Source organism: Hyla sarda, unplaced genomic scaffold, assembly GCF_029499605.1.
Source record: "Hyla sarda isolate aHylSar1 unplaced genomic scaffold, aHylSar1.hap1 scaffold_497, whole genome shotgun sequence".
NCBI lineage: Eukaryota > Metazoa > Chordata > Amphibia > Anura > Hylidae > Hyla > Hyla sarda.
In genome coordinates, this window is record NW_026610508.1 from 64,316 (window position 1) to 82,578 (window position 18,263).

Sequence of the window (18,263 nt, forward strand, 5' to 3'; positions counted from 1 at the left end):
TGTATGTGACTATGGAGCTGTTTGGTGATGTCGTCTATTATGGCCTTCATAGAAGCAACAGGAGATTGTTGCATCCATCTAGAACCCTCAGAACTACAGTGCTATGATGTCACTCCCTTCCACAGGCCTTGCAGAGTGTAAACAACAACAACCCAGCTTTGTTGTGTATGTAACCATAGGGATTTGTGATGTCACCTAGAACCTTCACAGCAGCGACAGCTTTATGAGGAGCATCAGCACTGCTCTGCCTGAGCAGAACCATCACCGCCATAGGTTGTCAAATAACCCGGGTTTAACCCACACAGGTAAGTCCAATGGGGTGCAGGCATGTCCTCTATGCTTACAGCTTCCCGTGGGTGTTGGTTTGATACCGTTTGGGGACAGCCAAGGAGGCATCTGCAGGCAACAAAGGTAGGTGTGTGCTTGTGTGTGTGTTTCCTATGCAGATCCTAAGCCCAGTGTCACATGCAAGTAGGAGGAGTAAGAAGGGTTCCTGGCAAATCCGGGTTATGGATTGCATTTAAAAAGGCCCCGTGGGAGTGCAATGGGCCCCTGTCTTGCTGCTTAGCAATAATGGTATGGGTTTAGGTTCTGCTGTGTGTACTGGTGGTTGACTGCCCCCCAGCCCAGAGTGTGCATGGAAAATTGTCTGGCAGCCTCCCTGACAGCAAGCAGTGATAGTGCCCATGAAGGGCACCTTGTTGGGCCCGCCCCTTTCACGGTTATCGCTTCTCGGCCTTTTGGCTAAGATCAAGTGTAGTATCTGTTCTTATCAGTTTCTTGCTTTACGGCCTGTTCCCTGGGACCCACGACGTGGAGGCCATCCAGGAGGCCTGGCGCCTTATGAACTGTTTTAAGGACGCAGTGTGGCTTGCCAGGAACCGCCTCGTGATCAACAGGGAAAACATGTCCGTCCGGGACTGCCGCAGGTTCATCAAGAACCTGCTTAGAGACTATTCCATCTTGGACAGCTCGGCCGTTGATGAGGAAGAAGAGGAGTGAAGACCCCTCTCCTTCTCCCATGTCTCCCTGAAGATACAGCCCAACAGTTTGGCCCTGTGATCCGCCCCCTCCCTACCCCCACATAGTCGCCCACACCCCTACCCCGATCACAGATTGTATTATTTGGTTTTTGTTTGATCTCTTGTGCCTTTATATTGCAGGATTGAGCTGAATGTTAGAGTAGCATGGTGTGCGATGTATAGCTTAGGGAACCTTTGCTGTGTATTGTACTATCATGCTTTGTGTGACTGTAATTTATTGTACGACTTGTAATGACTGAACGGAAAATAAAGCTCTTTCAATCAAAAAAATCTGTTCTTATCAGTTTAATATCTGATACGTCCCCTATCTGGGGACCATATATTAAATGGATTTTTGAGAACGGGGGCCGATTTCGAAGCTTGCTTCCGTCGCCCTATGCATTGACCCGATATGGCAGTATCTTCGGGTACAGTGCACCACCCCCTTACAGGGTTAAAAAGAAAGATTCCTACTTTCATTGCTACCTGCTTGCTGGCTAGCCAGCTAGCCAGCCCTGTGGGCCTTGCTGCTGCTGCAGCCAAAAAACAAAAGGTGGTGCTGCTGCTGCTTCTGCTGCTTCTGCTTCTGCTTGTGTCTGGCCGCTGTTGGAGCGTCCAGGCACAGGACTTCTGCTGCTGCTGACTAAATGGCCTCCTTAATTGGATCATTTGAGTAGCCAGCACACCTGTGCAGGTAGGGCATGACATGATAGGCAGCTGCCTTGATAGCGGGTGGGTGCTGAATGTTCCTAATTGACAAAATAAGATTAATGCTTATGAAGAAATATAAAATCTCATCCCTTCCCCAATATCGCGCCACACCCCTACCCCTTAATTCCCTGGTTGAACTTGATGGACATATGTCTTTTTTCGACCGTACTAACTATGTAACTATGTAACATAACATGGGGGGGGGGGGGGTCTCCTGGCTGTTCACACAGGTGTGTCATTGCTGTACATTGACCATGCATTGCTTCTGTGGTATTGCAAAGGCAAAGACAAATGCTTCCAGCCATCCATTGCACTAATGGATTGGTCATCAGCTGGCTGTCTATGTCCCGCATCAATATAGACCAAAGTACAGAGGGTTAGGCTATGCTATTGTGCACCTACCTGATGCATCAGAAGGTGCGAGGCCCTTGCTAAATTCTGTGCACAGACTTTGAGATCTATACTTTAGACTGTATCTAAACCTGCTCCAACATGGACTGACATTCTGGCCTACTTTCAGCCGATGCGACTTGTCTGTCGCTGAACAGTCGCTTTTTATGTATTCAGCACCTATGTATAATGTTGTAAAAATGCTCTAGAAGCTAAAGTCGCAGAAATGTCACACATATTTGGCCTGCAACCTTCTGTGCGACAAATTCAGACAGGAAAAATCAGTATAAATCCTTAGAAAATTATCCCCCAGTGTCTCCATCTGCTGGCGGTATTGAATAAGCATTGCTGCACTGATGGGGTATGCATTAGACGAAAAAAAAGAAGAAAAAGAAGAATAATACGCCCAGAAAAGAGGCGAAAAGGAGAAAAACGTAAAAAAACTTGAAAAAAAAGTAAGAGGAAGAGAAGGAAAAAAAAGGTGGAAATGGGTTTAAAAGTGATTTCGGCGGAGAAATATATATATATATATATATATATATATATATATATATATACGCGCACACACACACATATATATAAACGTATTCTCCGTTGAGATATTGCAGCCGCTGCTGTGTCCAGGCCCAGGAGCCTTAGCACTGTGCTGTGATGTCACTCAATACCACTGACATCACTAGGTGTAAACAACATCTCTCCTTTGCTGTGTATGTGACTATGGAGCTGTTTGGTGATGTCGTCTATTATGGCCTTCATAGAAGCAACAGGAGATTGTTGCATCCATCTAGAACCCTCAGAACTACAGTGCTATGATGTCACTCACTTCCACAGGCCTTGCAGAGTGTAAACAACAACAACCCAGCTTTGTTGTGTATGTAACCATAGGGATTTGTGATGTCACCTAGAACCTTCACAGCAGCGACAGCTTTATGAGGAGCATCAGCACTGCTCTGCCTGAGCAGAACCATCACCGCCATAGGTTGTCAAATAACCCGGGTTTAACCCACACAGGTAAGTCCAATGGGGTGCAGGCATGTCCTCTATGCTTACAGCTTCCCGTGGGTGTTGGTTTGATACCGTTTGGGGACAGCCAAGGAGGCATCTGCAGGCAACAAAGGTAGGTGTGTGCTTGTGTGTGTGTTTCCTATGCAGATCCTAAGCCCAGTGTCACATGCAAGTAGGAGGAGTAAGAAGGGTTCCTGGCAAATCCGGGTTATGGATTGCATTTAAAAAGGCCCCGTGGGAGTGCAATGGGCCCCTGTCTTGCTGCTTAGCAATAATGGTATGGGTTTAGGTTCTGCTGTGTGTACTGGTGGTTGACTGCCCCCCAGCCCAGAGTGTGCATGGAAAATTGTCTGGCAGCCTCCCTGACAGCAAGCAGTGATAGTGCCCATGAAGGGCACCTTGTTGGGCCCGCCCCCTTTCACGGTTATCGCTTCTCGGCCTTTTGGCTAAGATCAAGTGTAGTATCTGTTCTTATCAGTTTAATATCTGATACGTCCCCTATCTGGGGACCATATATTAAATGGATTTTTGAGAACGGGGGCCGATTTCGAAGCTTGCTTCCGTCGCCCTATTGCATTGACCCGATATGGCAGTATCTTCGGGTACAGTGCACCACCCCCTTACAGGGTTAAAAAGAAAGATTCCTACTTTCATTGCTACCTGCTTGCTGGCTAGCCAGCTAGCCAGCCCTGTGGGCCTTGCTGCTGCTGCAGCCAAAAAACAAAAGGTGGTGCTTCTGCTGCTTCTGCTTCTGCTTGTGTCTGGCCGCTGTTGGAGCGTCCAGGCACAGGACTTCTGCTGCTGCTGACTAAATGGCCTCCTTAATTGGATCATTTGAGTAGCCAGCACACCTGTGCAGGTAGGGCATGACATGATAGGCAGCTGCCTTGATAGCGGGTGGGTGCTGAATGTTCCTAATTGACAAAATAAGATTAATGCTTATGAAGAAATATAAAATCTCATCCCTTCCCCAATATCGCGCCACACCCCTACCCCTTAATTCCCTGGTTGAACTTGATGGACATATGTCTTTTTTCGACCGTACTAACTATGTAACTATGTAACATAACATGGGGGGGGGGGGTCTCCTGGCTGTTCACACAGGTGTGTCATTGCTGTACATTGACCATGCATTGCTTCTGTGGTATTGCAAAGGCAAAGACAAATGCTTCCAGCCATCCATTGCACTAATGGATTGGTCATCAGCTGGCTGTCTATGTCCCGCATCAATATAGACCAAAGTACAGAGGGTTAGGCTATGCTATTGTGCACCTACCTGATGCATCAGAAGGTGCGAGGCCCTTGCTAAATTCTGTGCACAGACTTTGAGATCTATACTTTAGACTGTATCTAAACCTGCTCCAACATGGACTGACATTCTGGCCTACTTTCAGCCGATGCGACTTGTCTGTCGCTGAACAGTCGCTTTTTATGTATTCAGCACCTATGTATAATGTTGTAAAAATGCTCTAGAAGCTAAAGTCGCAGAAATGTCACACATATTTGGCCTGCAACTTTCTGTGCGACAAATTCAGACAGGAAAAATCAGTATAAATCCTTAGAAAATTATCCCCCAGTGTCTCCATCTGCTGGCGGTATTGAATAAGCATTGCTGCACTGATGGGGTATGCATTAGACGAAAAAAAAGAAGAAAAAGAAGAATAATACGCCCAGAAAAGAGGCGAAAAGGAGAAAAACGTAAAAAAACGTGAAAAAAAAGTAAGAGGAAGAGAAGGGAAAAAAAGGTGGAAATGGGTTTAAAAGTGATTTCGGCGGAGAAATATATATATATATATATATATATATATATATATATATATATATATACGCGCACACACACACATATATATAAACGTATTCTCCGTTGAGATATTGCAGCCGCTGCTGTGTCCAGGCCCAGGAGCCTTAGCACTGTGCTGTGATGTCACTCAATACCACTGACATCACTAGGTGTAAACAACATCTCTCCTTTGCTGTGTATGTGACTATGGAGCTGTTTGGTGATGTCGTCTATTATGGCCTTCATAGAAGCAACAGGAGATTGTTGCATCCATCTAGAACCCTCAGAACTACAGTGCTATGATGTCACTCACTTCCACAGGCCTTGCAGAGTGTAAACAACAACAACCCAGCTTTGTTGTGTATGTAACCATAGGGATTTGTGATGTCACCTAGAACCTTCACAGCAGCGACAGCTTTATGAGGAGCATCAGCACTGCTCTGCCTGAGCAGAACCATCACCGCCATAGGTTGTCAAATAACCCGGGTTTAACCCACACAGGTAAGTCCAATGGGGTGCAGGCATGTCCTCTATGCTTACAGCTTCCCGTGGGTGTTGGTTTGATACCGTTTGGGGACAGCCAAGGAGGCATCTGCAGGCAACAAAGATAGGTGTGTGCTTGTGTGTGTGTTTCCTATGCAGATCCTAAGCCCAGTGTCACATGCAAGTAGGAGGAGTAAGAAGGGTTCCTGGCAAATCCGGGTTATGGATTGCATTTAAAAAGGCCCCGTGGGAGTGCAATGGGCCCCTGTCTTGCTGCTTAGCAATAATGGTATGGGTTTAGGTTCTGCTGTGTGTACTGGTGGTTGACTGCCCCCCAGCCCAGAGTGTGCATGGAAAATTGTCTGGCAGCCTCCCTGACAGCAAGCAGTGATAGTGCCCATGAAGGGCACCTTGTTGGGCCCGCCCCTTTCACGGTTATCGCTTCTCGGCCTTTTGGCTAAGATCAAGTGTAGTTCTGCTCACTTGGTCTGGCCAGAGGGTGTCTGGGGTACCCGGCTCCTTTGCCTGGGGGGGATCGTCCTTCTTAACGGAGGGACTTCACCCCCCTGCTGCTATTAGGGAGCCGGCCTAGTCCCCAGACAACGGGAGGCGATCCACACCCACCTACCTGCTTGCGTGGGGGAGGTGCCTGGATACCTTGGAGATGGCTGAAGATCGTGGATCTGCTTCTGAAGGTGTACCATCCTTCGCAAGATTACGGAATGGAGTGCGGATTTCCTTGCAGGATGTGCGGAAAAAGGAGAGAGGCCTGGTATTCGTGGTCGAGGATGTTTTGTTCAAGCTCTTGGAGATCAGGAAGGAACAAATTCTTTCCATGCTGGAATTTCCAAAGAGTGGATACTATGATGTTGTGCTTATGTCAGAAGAGGACTATGATGTATTCTGGAGCCGTTTTCAGCAAAGGAAAGGAAGTTCGGTCCTGGAGGGAGTGGGGATAATTCCACACTTCCCTCGCAGAGAAAGACTGGTGACTGTAAGAATGTACAGCCCATATACACCAGAAGAAGACATTGTTATTTTCCTGTTAAGATTTTGTGATAATGTATTGCCCAAAGGTAAGATTTTGAACCAGTTTGGATTATGGACTACCAAATGGAAGTTTGAAGTAAAATTTAAAGAAACGGTGGATGGTAAGCTAATAGTCCCGCCAGGGCGGTTTAAAATTGGAACGGTAAACGGTGACTTGTTTTTCTCCGGCATGCAAGAGTTTTGCCGTAAGTGTAAGCAGTATGGCCATAGTAAGGACGTATGTACATTCCTGTGGTGCTTCAAGTGCCAAGAAGAAGGTCATGAGGCGGAGAATTGTGAGAAGAAGAAGAAGTGCCATCTGTGTGGGAATGAGGGCCATCTTCTTGGCTCTTGTCCCAAGAAAAAGGTTGGGAAAAAAGAGGCGGTTAAAAGAAGCCGAGAGGAAGTAGTTGAAGCAAAAGAGCCTGAGCTAGAACAGGTTCCAATAAGAAGAGCAGCGGAACAGAAGAAAAAGAAAGAGGTGGAAGAGTTTGTGCCGTCACAATATGGTGGTGTGCTTGGAAGTTTATTGGAGAATCTGTCAGAAACAGAAAGACGGACATTTGATAAAGAAATGATTGAGCTAAAAGCAAGATTTAAGTCACGGGAGGAGGAGGTGCGGGACAAAGTTTATTTTTCTTTTAAGGCGGATATGAATCGTTTCATTGAAGCGTATAAAATTCCAGCCTGGTTGGCATCTCAAGCCAAGAGTGATGTGACTAGAGGGAATATCAGTCTAGGTTTGATTGATTTCCTAACGGTGTATGCTTGGAGGAAGGGAATGACTTTCTAATGGAGATTTGTTAATTAGAAAGTAAGGTATGGTTTAGTTATTTTATGAGTTTTTTCTTTATGTATTGATTTTAAAATGTTTCTTTTTATTTCATTTGGTGTTTAAGAAAAGAAATTAAATTATGTTACCCAAGGATGAACACAATAATTGAGTTTCAAATAAGATCTTGGAACTCTGAGTGAGTTCTGAGGGCAACTTAAAAAAAAAATCTGTTCTTATCAGTTTAATATCTGATACGTCCCCTATCTGGGGACCATATATTAAATGGATTTTTGAGAACGGGGGCCGATTTCGAAGCTTGCTTCCGTCGCCCTATGCATTGACCCGATATGGCAGTATCTTCGGGTACAGTGCACCACCCCCTTACAGGGTTAAAAAGAAAGATTCCTACTTTCATTGCTACCTGCTTGCTGGGCTAGCCAGCTAGCCAGCCCTGTGGGCCTTGCTGCTGCTGCAGCCAAAAAACAAAAGGTGGTGCTGCTGCTGCTTCTGCTGCTTCTGCTGCTTCTGCTTCTGCTTGTGTCTGGCCGCTGTTGGAGCGTCCAGGCACAGGACTTCTGCTGCTGCTGACTAAATGGCCTCCTTAATTGGATCATTTGAGTAGCCAGCACACCTGTGCAGGTAGGGCATGACATGATAGGCAGCTGCCTTGATAGCGGGTGGGTGCTGAATGTTCCTAATTGACAAAATAAGATTAATGCTTATGAAGAAATATAAAATCTCATCCCTTCCCCAATATCGCGCCACACCCCTACCCCTTAATTCCCTGGTTGAACTTGATGGACATATGTCTTTTTTCGACCGTACTAACTATGTAACTATGTAACATAACATGGGGGGGGGGGGGGGGGTCTCCTGGCTGTTCACACAGGTGTGTCATTGCTGTACATTGACCATGCATTGCTTCTGTGGTATTGCAAAGGCAAAGACAAATGCTTCCAGCCATCCATTGCACTAATGGATTGGTCATCAGCTGGCTGTCTATGTCCCGCATCAATATAGACCAAAGTACAGAGGGTTAGGCTATGCTATTGTGCACCTACCTGATGCATCAGAAGGTGCGAGGCCCTTGCTAAATTCTGTGCACAGACTTTGAGATCTATACTTTAGACTGTATCTAAACCTGCTCCAACATGGACTGACATTCTGGCCTACTTTCAGCCGATGCGACTTGTCTGTCGCTGAACAGTCGCTTTTTATGTATTCAGCACCTATGTATAATGTTGTAAAAATGCTCTAGAAGCTAAAGTCGCAGAAATGTCACACATATTTGGCCTGCAACTTTCTGTGCGACAAATTCAGACAGGAAAAATCAGTATAAATCCTTAGAAAATTATCCCCCAGTGTCTCCATCTGCTGGCGGTATTGAATAAGCATTGCTGCACTGATGGGGTATGCATTAGACGAAAAAAAAGAAGAAAAAGAAGAATAATACGCCCAGAAAAGAGGCGAAAAGGAGAAAAACGTAAAAAAACGTGAAAAAAAAGTAAGAGGAAGAGAAGGGAAAAAAAGGTGGAAATGGGTTTAAAAGTGATTTCGGCGGAGAAATATATATATATATATATATATATATATATATATATATATATATACGCGCACACACACACATTTATATAAACGTATTGTCCGTTGAGATATTGCAGCCGCTGCTGTGTCCAGGCCCAGGAGCCTTAGCACTGTGCTGTGATGTCACTCAATACCACTGACATCACTAGGTGTAAACAACATCTCTCCTTTGCTGTGTATGTGACTATGGAGCTGTTTGGTGATGTCGTCTATTATGGCCTTCATAGAAGCAACAGGAGATTGTTGCATCCATCTAGAACCCTCAGAACTACAGTGCTATGATGTCACTCACTTCCACAGGCCTTGCAGAGTGTAAACAACAACAACCCAGCTTTGTTGTGTATGTAACCATAGGGATTTGTGATGTCACCTAGAACCTTCACAGCAGCGACAGCTTTATGAGGAGCATCAGCACTGCTCTGCCTGAGCAGAACCATCACCGCCATAGGTTGTCAAATAACCCGGGTTTAACCCACACAGGTAAGTCCAATGGGGTGCAGGCATGTCCTCTATGCTTACAGCTTCCCGTGGGTGTTGGTTTGATACCGTTTGGGGACAGCCAAGGAGGCATCTGCAGGCAACAAAGGTAGGTGTGTGCTTGTGTGTGTGTTTCCTATGCAGATCCTAAGCCCAGTGTCACATGCAAGTAGGAGGAGTAAGAAGGGTTCCTGGCAAATCCGGGTTATGGATTGCATTTAAAAAGGCCCCGTGGGAGTGCAATGGGCCCCTGTCTTGCTGCTTAGCAATAATGGTATGGGTTTAGGTTCTGCTGTGTGTACTGGTGGTTGACTGCCCCCCAGCCCAGAGTGTGCATGGAAAATTGTCTGGCAGCCTCCCTGACAGCAAGCAGTGATAGTGCCCATGAAGGGCACCTTGTTGGGCCCGCCCCTTTCACGGTTATCGCTTCTCGGCCTTTTGGCTAAGATCAAGTGTAGTATCTGTTCTTATCAGTTTCTTGCTTTACGGCCTGTTCCCTGGGACCCACGACGTGGAGGCCATCCAGGAGGCCTGGCGCCTTATGAACTGTTTTAAGGACGCAGTGTGGCTTGCCAGGAACCGCCTCGTGATCAACAGGGAAAACATGTCCGTCCGGGACTGCCGCAGGTTCATCAAGAACCTGCTTAGAGACTATTCCATCTTGGACAGCTCGGCCGTTGATGAGGAAGAAGAGGAGTGAAGACCCCTCTCCTTCTCCCATGTCTCCCTGAAGATACAGCCCAACAGTTTGGCCCTGTGATCCGCCCCCTCCCTACCCCCACATAGTCGCCCACACCCCTACCCCGATCACAGATTGTATTATTTGGTTTTTGTTTGATCTCTTGTGCCTTTATATTGCAGGATTGAGCTGAATGTTAGAGTAGCATGGTGTGCGATGTATAGCTTAGGGAACCTTTGCTGTGTATTGTACTATCATGCTTTGTGTGACTGTAATTTATTGTACGACTTGTAATGACTGAACGGAAAATAAAGCTCTTTCAATCAAAAAAATCTGTTCTTATCAGTTTAATATCTGATACGTCCCCTATCTGGGGACCATATATTAAATGGATTTTTGAGAACGGGGGCCGATTTCGAAGCTTGCTTCCGTCGCCCTATGCATTGACCCGATATGGCAGTATCTTCGGGTACAGTGCACCACCCCCTTACAGGGTTAAAAAGAAAGATTCCTACTTTCATTGCTACCTGCTTGCTGGCTAGCCAGCTAGCCAGCCCTGTGGGCCTTGCTGCTGCTGCAGCCAAAAAACAAAAGGTGGTGCTGCTGCTGCTTCTGCTGCTTCTGCTTCTGCTTGTGTCTGGCCGCTGTTGGAGCGTCCAGGCACAGGACTTCTGCTGCTGCTGACTAAATGGCCTCCTTAATTGGATCATTTGAGTAGCCAGCACACCTGTGCAGGTAGGGCATGACATGATAGGCAGCTGCCTTGATAGCGGGTGGGTGCTGAATGTTCCTAATTGACAAAATAAGATTAATGCTTATGAAGAAATATAAAATCTCATCCCTTCCCCAATATCGCGCCACACCCCTACCCCTTAATTCCCTGGTTGAACTTGATGGACATATGTCTTTTTTCGACCGTACTAACTATGTAACTATGTAACATAACATGGGGGGGGGGGGGGGTCTCCTGGCTGTTCACACAGGTGTGTCATTGCTGTACATTGACCATGCATTGCTTCTGTGGTATTGCAAAGGCAAAGACAAATGCTTCCAGCCATCCATTGCACTAATGGATTGGTCATCAGCTGGCTGTCTATGTCCCGCATCAATATAGACCAAAGTACAGAGGGTTAGGCTATGCTATTGTGCACCTACCTGATGCATCAGAAGGTGCGAGGCCCTTGCTAAATTCTGTGCACAGACTTTGAGATCTATACTTTAGACTGTATCTAAACCTGCTCCAACATGGACTGACATTCTGGCCTACTTTCAGCCGATGCGACTTGTCTGTCGCTGAACAGTCGCTTTTTATGTATTCAGCACCTATGTATAATGTTGTAAAAATGCTCTAGAAGCTAAAGTCGCAGAAATGTCACACATATTTGGCCTGCAACTTTCTGTGCGACAAATTCAGACAGGAAAAATCAGTATAAATCCTTAGAAAATTATCCCCCAGTGTCTCCATCTGCTGGCGGTATTGAATAAGCATTACTGCACTGATGGGGTATGCATTAGACGAAAAAAAGAAGAAAAAGAAGAATAATACGCCCAGAAAAGAGGCGAAAAGGAGAAAAACGTAAAAAAACGTGAAAAAAAGTAAGAGGAAGAGAAGGGAAAAAAAGGTGGAAATGGGTTTAAAAGTGATTTCGGCGGAGAAATATATATATATATATATATATATATATATATATATATATATACGCGCACACACACACATATATATAAACGTATTCTCCGTTGAGATATTGCAGCCGCTGCTGTGTCCAGGCCCAGGAGCCTTAGCACTGTGCTGTGATGTCACTCAATACCACTGACATCACTAGGTGTAAACAACATCTCTCCTTTGCTGTGTATGTGACTATGGAGCTGTTTGGTGATGTCGTCTATTATGGCCTTCATAGAAGCAACAGGAGATTGTTGCATCCATCTAGAACCCTCAGAACTACAGTGCTATGATGTCACTCACTTCCACAGGCCTTGCAGAGTGTAAACAACAACAACCCAGCTTTGTTGTGTATGTAACCATAGGGATTTGTGATGTCACCTAGAACCTTCACAGCAGCGACAGCTTTATGAGGAGCATCAGCACTGCTCTGCCTGAGCAGAACCATCACCGCCATAGGTTGTCAAATAACCCGGGTTTAACCCACACAGGTAAGTCCAATGGGGTGCAGGCATGTCCTCTATGCTTACAGCTTCCCGTGGGTGTTGGTTTGATACCGTTTGGGGACAGCCAAGGAGGCATCTGCAGGCAACAAAGGTAGGTGTGTGCTTGTGTGTGTGTTTCCTATGCAGATCCTAAGCCCAGTGTCACATGCAAGTAGGAGGAGTAAGAAGGGTTCCTGGCAAATCCGGGTTATGGATTGCATTTAAAAAGGCCCCGTGGGAGTGCAATGGGCCCCTGTCTTGCTGCTTAGCAATAATGGTATGGGTTTAGGTTCTGCTGTGTGTACTGGTGGTTGACTGCCCCCCAGCCCAGAGTGTGCATGGAAAATTGTCTGGCAGCCTCCCTGACAGCAAGCAGTGATAGTGCCCATGAAGGGCACCTTGTTGGGCCCGCCCCTTTCACGGTTATCGCTTCTCGGCCTTTTGGCTAAGATCAAGTGTAGTATCTGTTCTTATCAGTTTTTCATGCCGGTGTACAGTAACGCCGGTATGGGGCTGGTGGGGATGGGTGCTGCATGGAGGATGCAGGTGTACCGGGGCTTTCCGGGGTTGGTTCTGAGGAATCAGCTCGACGGCTGCCCCGATGTGACCTGTTCCCTCCGGGTCTCGCCATGAGGCTGAGAGGGTCTAGAGCCGAGGTACTTTTGTGCCTCGGGGAGTGGTGACCCCGAGGTGCCGAAACTCACTGGGAGAATAGACTCACTGAGTTGAAGCACGGGCACCATAATCTCTTCACCTTGTGGCACTCACCTCTTGATTCCCGGCCTTCTGGCTAGGATCAGAGAAATTTTTTATAGATCCGGCCGGATGTCCGGGCAGTATATCTGCACACATTCACTTATTTATTTCTTTTTTGTCTCACTGTGTCACTTTTTGCGTGTTGTGTGTTCACAGGATTTGTCAGGATGCGGTAGCCCTTCTGGGTGTCCCTCCTGGCGGTCTAGGGGAGGTGTGTGTGGCCATTAGGTTCCGCACCTCCCTGCAAACACCCCGGGTACTCCTGCTTTGGCAGGGTACCTACCGTAATCGGCTCTGCGGGCAGATACCTTGGCTAACGCCAAGGGGGATGCCGGGAGCATTTGTGGTCCCCTAGTAGCTTCGGCGAAAAGGGACATCGAACCTGGAACCTCGCAGGTACCTTTTGGTCCGGAGGCGAAGGGTAAGGTTTGTTGGGGGGCCTCTCTCCTATCGGAGAAGGGCTTGCGATAGACCGCATCCTTTGTGCACGTTTTTTTTAGTGTAACACGTTTGCACTTTTTCTTGCACTTTGGGTGAATCGAAAGCACGTTCCTCGGCTTTAGATAAAAAGAAAATCTGTTCTTATCAGTTTAATATCTGATACGTCCCCTATCTGGGGACCATATATTAAATGGATTTTTGAGAACGGGGGCCGATTTCGAAGCTTGCTTCCGTCGCCCTATGCATTGACCCGATATGGCAGTATCTTCGGGTACAGTGCACCACCCCCTTACAGGGTTAAAAAGAAAGATTCCTACTTTCATTGCTACCTGCTTGCTGGCTAGCCAGCTAGCCAGCCCTGTGGGCCTTGCTGCTGCTGCAGCCAAAAAACAAAAGGTGGTGCTGCTGCTGCTTCTGCTTCTGCTTGTGTCTGGCCGCTGTTGGAGCGTCCAGGCACAGGACTTCTGCTGCTGCTGACTAAATGGCCTCCTTAATTGGATCATTTGAGTAGCCAGCACACCTGTGCAGGTAGGGCATGACATGATAGGCAGCTGCCTTGATAGCGGGTGGGTGCTGAATGTTCCTAATTGACAAAATAAGATTAATGCTTATGAAGAAATATAAAATCTCATCCCTTCCCCAATATCGCGCCACACCCCTACCCCTTAATTCCCTGGTTGAACTTGATGGACATATGTCTTTTTTCGACCGTACTAACTATGTAACTATGTAACATAACATGGGGGGGGTCTCCTGGCTGTTCACACAGGTGTGTCATTGCTGTACATTGACCATGCATTGCTTCTGTGGTATTGCAAAGGCAAAGACAAATGCTTCCAGCCATCCATTGCACTAATGGATTGGTCATCAGCTGGCTGTCTATGTCCCGCATCAATATAGACCAAAGTACAGAGGGTTAGGCTATGCTATTGTGCACCTACCTGATGCATCAGAAGGTGCGAGGCCCTTGCTAAATTCTGTGCACAGACTTTGAGATCTATACTTTAGACTGTATCTAAACCTGCTCCAACATGGACTGACATTCTGGCCTACTTTCAGCCGATGCGACTTGTCTGTCGCTGAACAGTCGCTTTTTATGTATTCAGCACCTATGTATAATGTTGTAAAAATGCTCTAGAAGCTAAAGTCGCAGAAATGTCACACATATTTGGCCTGCAACTTTCTGTGCGACAAATTCAGACAGGAAAAATCAGTATAAATCCTTAGAAAATTATCCCCCAGTGTCTCCATCTGCTGGCGGTATTGAATAAGCATTGCTGCACTGATGGGGTATGCATTAGACGAAAAAAAAGAAGAAAAAGAAGAATAATACGCCCAGAAAAGAGGCGAAAAGGAGAAAAACGTAAAAAAACGTGAAAAAAAAGTAAGAGGAAGAGAAGGGAAAAAAAGGTGGAAATGGGTTTAAAAGTGATTTCGGCGGAGAAATATATATATATATATATATATATATATACGCGCACACACACACACATATATATAAACGTATTCTCCGTTGAGATATTGCAGCCGCTGCTGTGTCCAGGCCCAGGAGCCTTAGCACTGTGCTGTGATGTCACTCAATACCACTGACATCACTAGGTGTAAACAACATCTCTCCTTTGCTGTGTATGTGACTATGGAGCTGTTTGGTGATGTCGTCTATTATGGCCTTCATAGAAGCAACAGGAGATTGTTGCATCCATCTAGAACCCTCAGAACTACAGTGCTATGATGTCACTCACTTCCACAGGCCTTGCAGAGTGTAAACAACAACAACCCAGCTTTGTTGTGTATGTAACCATAGGGATTTGTGATGTCACCTAGAACCTTCACAGCAGCGACAGCTTTATGAGGAGCATCAGCACTGCTCTGCCTGAGCAGAACCATCACCGCCATAGGTTGTCAAATAACCCGGGTTTAACCCACACAGGTAAGTCCAATGGGGTGCAGGCATGTCCTCTATGCTTACAGCTTCCCGTGGGTGTTGGTTTGATACCGTTTGGGGACAGCCAAGGAGGCATCTGCAGGCAACAAAGGTAGGTGTGTGCTTGTGTGTGTGTTTCCTATGCAGATCCTAAGCCCAGTGTCACATGCAAGTAGGAGGAGTAAGAAGGGTTCCTGGCAAATCCGGGTTATGGATTGCATTTAAAAAGGCCCCGTGGGAGTGCAATGGGCCCCTGTCTTGCTGCTTAGCAATAATGGTATGGGTTTAGGTTCTGCTGTGTGTACTGGTGGTTGACTGCCCCCCAGCCCAGAGTGTGCATGGAAAATTGTCTGGCAGCCTCCCTGACAGCAAGCAGTGATAGTGCCCATGAAGGGCACCTTGTTGGGCCCGCCCCTTTCACGGTTATCGCTTCTCGGCCTTTTGGCTAAGATCAAGTGTAGTATCTGTTCTTATCAGTTTCTTGCTTTACGGCCTGTTCCCTGGGACCCACGACGTGGAGGCCATCCAGGAGGCCTGGCGCCTTATGAACTGTTTTAAGGACGCAGTGTGGCTTGCCAGGAACCGCCTCGTGATCAACAGGGAAAACATGTCCGTCCGGGACTGCCGCAGGTTCATCAAGAACCTGCTTAGAGACTATTCCATCTTGGACAGCTCGGCCGTTGATGAGGAAGAAGAGGAGTGAAGACCCCTCTCCTTCTCCCATGTCTCCCTGAAGATACAGCCCAACAGTTTGGCCCTGTGATCCGCCCCCTCCCTACCCCCACATAGTCGCCCACACCCCTACCCCGATCACAGATTGTATTATTTGGTTTTTGTTTGATCTCTTGTGCCTTTATATTGCAGGATTGAGCTGAATGTTAGAGTAGCATGGTGTGCGATGTATAGCTTAGGGAACCTTTGCTGTGTATTGTACTATCATGCTTTGTGTGACTGTAATTTATTGTACGACTTGTAATGACTGAACGGAAAATAAAGCTCTTTCAATCAAAAAAATCTGTTCTTATCAGTTTAATATCTGATACGTCCCCTATCTGGGGACCATATATTAAATGGATTTTTGAGAACGGGGGCCGATTTCGAAGCTTGCTTCCGTCGCCCTATGCATTGACCCGATATGGCAGTATCTTCGGGTACAGTGCACCACCCCCTTACAGGGTTAAAAAGAAAGATTCCTACTTTCATTGCTACCTGCTTGCTGGCTAGCCAGCTAGCCAGCCCTGTGGGCCTTGCTGCTGCTGCAGCCAAAAAACAAAAGGTGGTGCTGCTGCTGCTTCTGCTGCTTCTGCTTCTGCTTGTGTCTGGCCGCTGTTGGAGCGTCCAGGCACAGGACTTCTGCTGCTGCTGACTAAATGGCCTCCTTAATTGGATCATTTGAGTAGCCAGCACACCTGTGCAGGTAGGGCATGACATGATAGGCAGCTGCCTTGATAGCGGGTGGGTGCTGAATGTTCCTAATTGACAAAATAAGATTAATGCTTATGAAGAAATATAAAATCTCATCCCTTCCCCAATATCGCGCCACACCCCTACCCCTTAATTCCCTGGTTGAACTTGATGGACATATGTCTTTTTTCGACCGTACTAACTATGTAACTATGTAACATAACATGGGGGGGGGGGGGGGTCTCCTGGCTGTTCACACAGGTGTGTCATTGCTGTACATTGACCATGCATTGCTTCTGTGGTATTGCAAAGGCAAAGACAAATGCTTCCAGCCATCCATTGCACTAATGGATTGGTCATCAGCTGGCTGTCTATGTCCCGCATCAATATAGACCAAAGTACAGAGGGTTAGGCTATGCTATTGTGCACCTACCTGATGCATCAGAAGGTGCGAGGCCCTTGCTAAATTCTGTGCACAGACTTTGAGATCTATACTTTAGACTGTATCTAAACCTGCTCCAACATGGACTGACATTCTGGCCTACTTTCAGCCGATGCGACTTGTCTGTCGCTGAACAGTCGCTTTTTATGTATTCAGCACCTATGTATAATGTTGTAAAAATGCTCTAGAAGCTAAAGTCGCAGAAATGTCACACATATTTGGCCTGCAACTTTCTGTGCGACAAATTCAGACAGGAAAAATCAGTATAAATCCTTAGAAAATTATCCCCCAGTGTCTCCATCTGCTGGCGGTATTGAATAAGCATTACTGCACTGATGGGGTATGCATTAGACGAAAAAAAGAAGAAAAAGAAGAATAATACGCCCAGAAAAGAGGCGAAAAGGAGAAAAACGTAAAAAAACGTGAAAAAAAGTAAGAGGAAGAGAAGGGAAAAAAAGGTGGAAATGGGTTTAAAAGTGATTTCGGCGGAGAAATATATATATATATATATATATATATATATATATATATATATACGCGCACACACACACATATATATAAACGTATTCTCCGTTGAGATATTGCAGCCGCTGCTGTGTCCAGGCCCAGGAGCCTTAGCACTGTGCTGTGATGTCACTCAATACCACTGACATCACTAGGTGTAAACAACATCTCTCCTTTGCTGTGTATGTGACTATGGAGCTGTTTGGTGATGTCGTCTATTATGGCCTTCATAGAAGCAACAGGAGATTGTTGCATCCATCTAGAACCCTCAGAACTACAGTGCTATGATGTCACTCACTTCCACAGGCCTTGCAGAGTGTAAACAACAACAACCCAGCTTTGTTGTGTATGTAACCATAGGGATTTGTGATGTCACCTAGAACCTTCACAGCAGCGACAGCTTTATGAGGAGCATCAGCACTGCTCTGCCTGAGCAGAACCATCACCGCCATAGGTTGTCAAATAACCCGGGTTTAACCCACACAGGTAAGTCCAATGGGGTGCAGGCATGTCCTCTATGCTTACAGCTTCCCGTGGGTGTTGGTTTGATACCGTTTGGGGACAGCCAAGGAGGCATCTGCAGGCAACAAAGGTAGGTGTGTGCTTGTGTGTGTGTTTCCTATGCAGATCCTAAGCCCAGTGTCACATGCAAGTAGGAGGAGTAAGAAGGGGTTCCTGGCAAATCCGGGTTATGGATTGCATTTAAAAA

General features: G+C 46.5%; 3 non-coding genes and 7 pseudogenes across 3 annotated transcripts; all 10 read left to right on the forward strand.

The window, feature by feature from the left end:
- The first annotated feature begins 724 nt into the window (after positions 1-724).
- On the forward strand, positions 725-854 carry LOC130337509 (U2 spliceosomal RNA; annotated as a pseudogene).
- Positions 855-1,293: 439 nt separating this feature from the next.
- On the forward strand, positions 1,294-1,466 carry LOC130337497 (U2 spliceosomal RNA; annotated as a pseudogene).
- A 2,088-nt stretch (positions 1,467-3,554) lies between these two features.
- On the forward strand, positions 3,555-3,746 carry LOC130337485 (U2 spliceosomal RNA). Its single transcript, XR_008878361.1, has one exon. It is a non-coding gene; the product is annotated as a U2 spliceosomal RNA (small nuclear RNA).
- A 3,637-nt stretch (positions 3,747-7,383) lies between these two features.
- LOC130337507 (U2 spliceosomal RNA) lies at positions 7,384-7,574 on the forward strand. The gene has a single exon (XR_008878378.1). It is a non-coding gene; the product is annotated as a U2 spliceosomal RNA (small nuclear RNA).
- Positions 7,575-9,678: 2,104 nt separating this feature from the next.
- LOC130337510 (U2 spliceosomal RNA) lies at positions 9,679-9,808 on the forward strand (annotated as a pseudogene).
- A 439-nt stretch (positions 9,809-10,247) lies between these two features.
- Positions 10,248-10,420, forward strand: LOC130337498 (U2 spliceosomal RNA; annotated as a pseudogene).
- A 2,088-nt stretch (positions 10,421-12,508) lies between these two features.
- LOC130337515 (U2 spliceosomal RNA) lies at positions 12,509-12,618 on the forward strand (annotated as a pseudogene).
- A 766-nt stretch (positions 12,619-13,384) lies between these two features.
- LOC130337501 (U2 spliceosomal RNA) lies at positions 13,385-13,567 on the forward strand. Its single transcript, XR_008878374.1, has one exon. It is a non-coding gene; the product is annotated as a U2 spliceosomal RNA (small nuclear RNA).
- A 2,062-nt stretch (positions 13,568-15,629) lies between these two features.
- Positions 15,630-15,759, forward strand: LOC130337511 (U2 spliceosomal RNA; annotated as a pseudogene).
- A 439-nt stretch (positions 15,760-16,198) lies between these two features.
- On the forward strand, positions 16,199-16,371 carry LOC130337499 (U2 spliceosomal RNA; annotated as a pseudogene).
- The last annotated feature ends 1,892 nt before the right edge of the window (positions 16,372-18,263 follow it).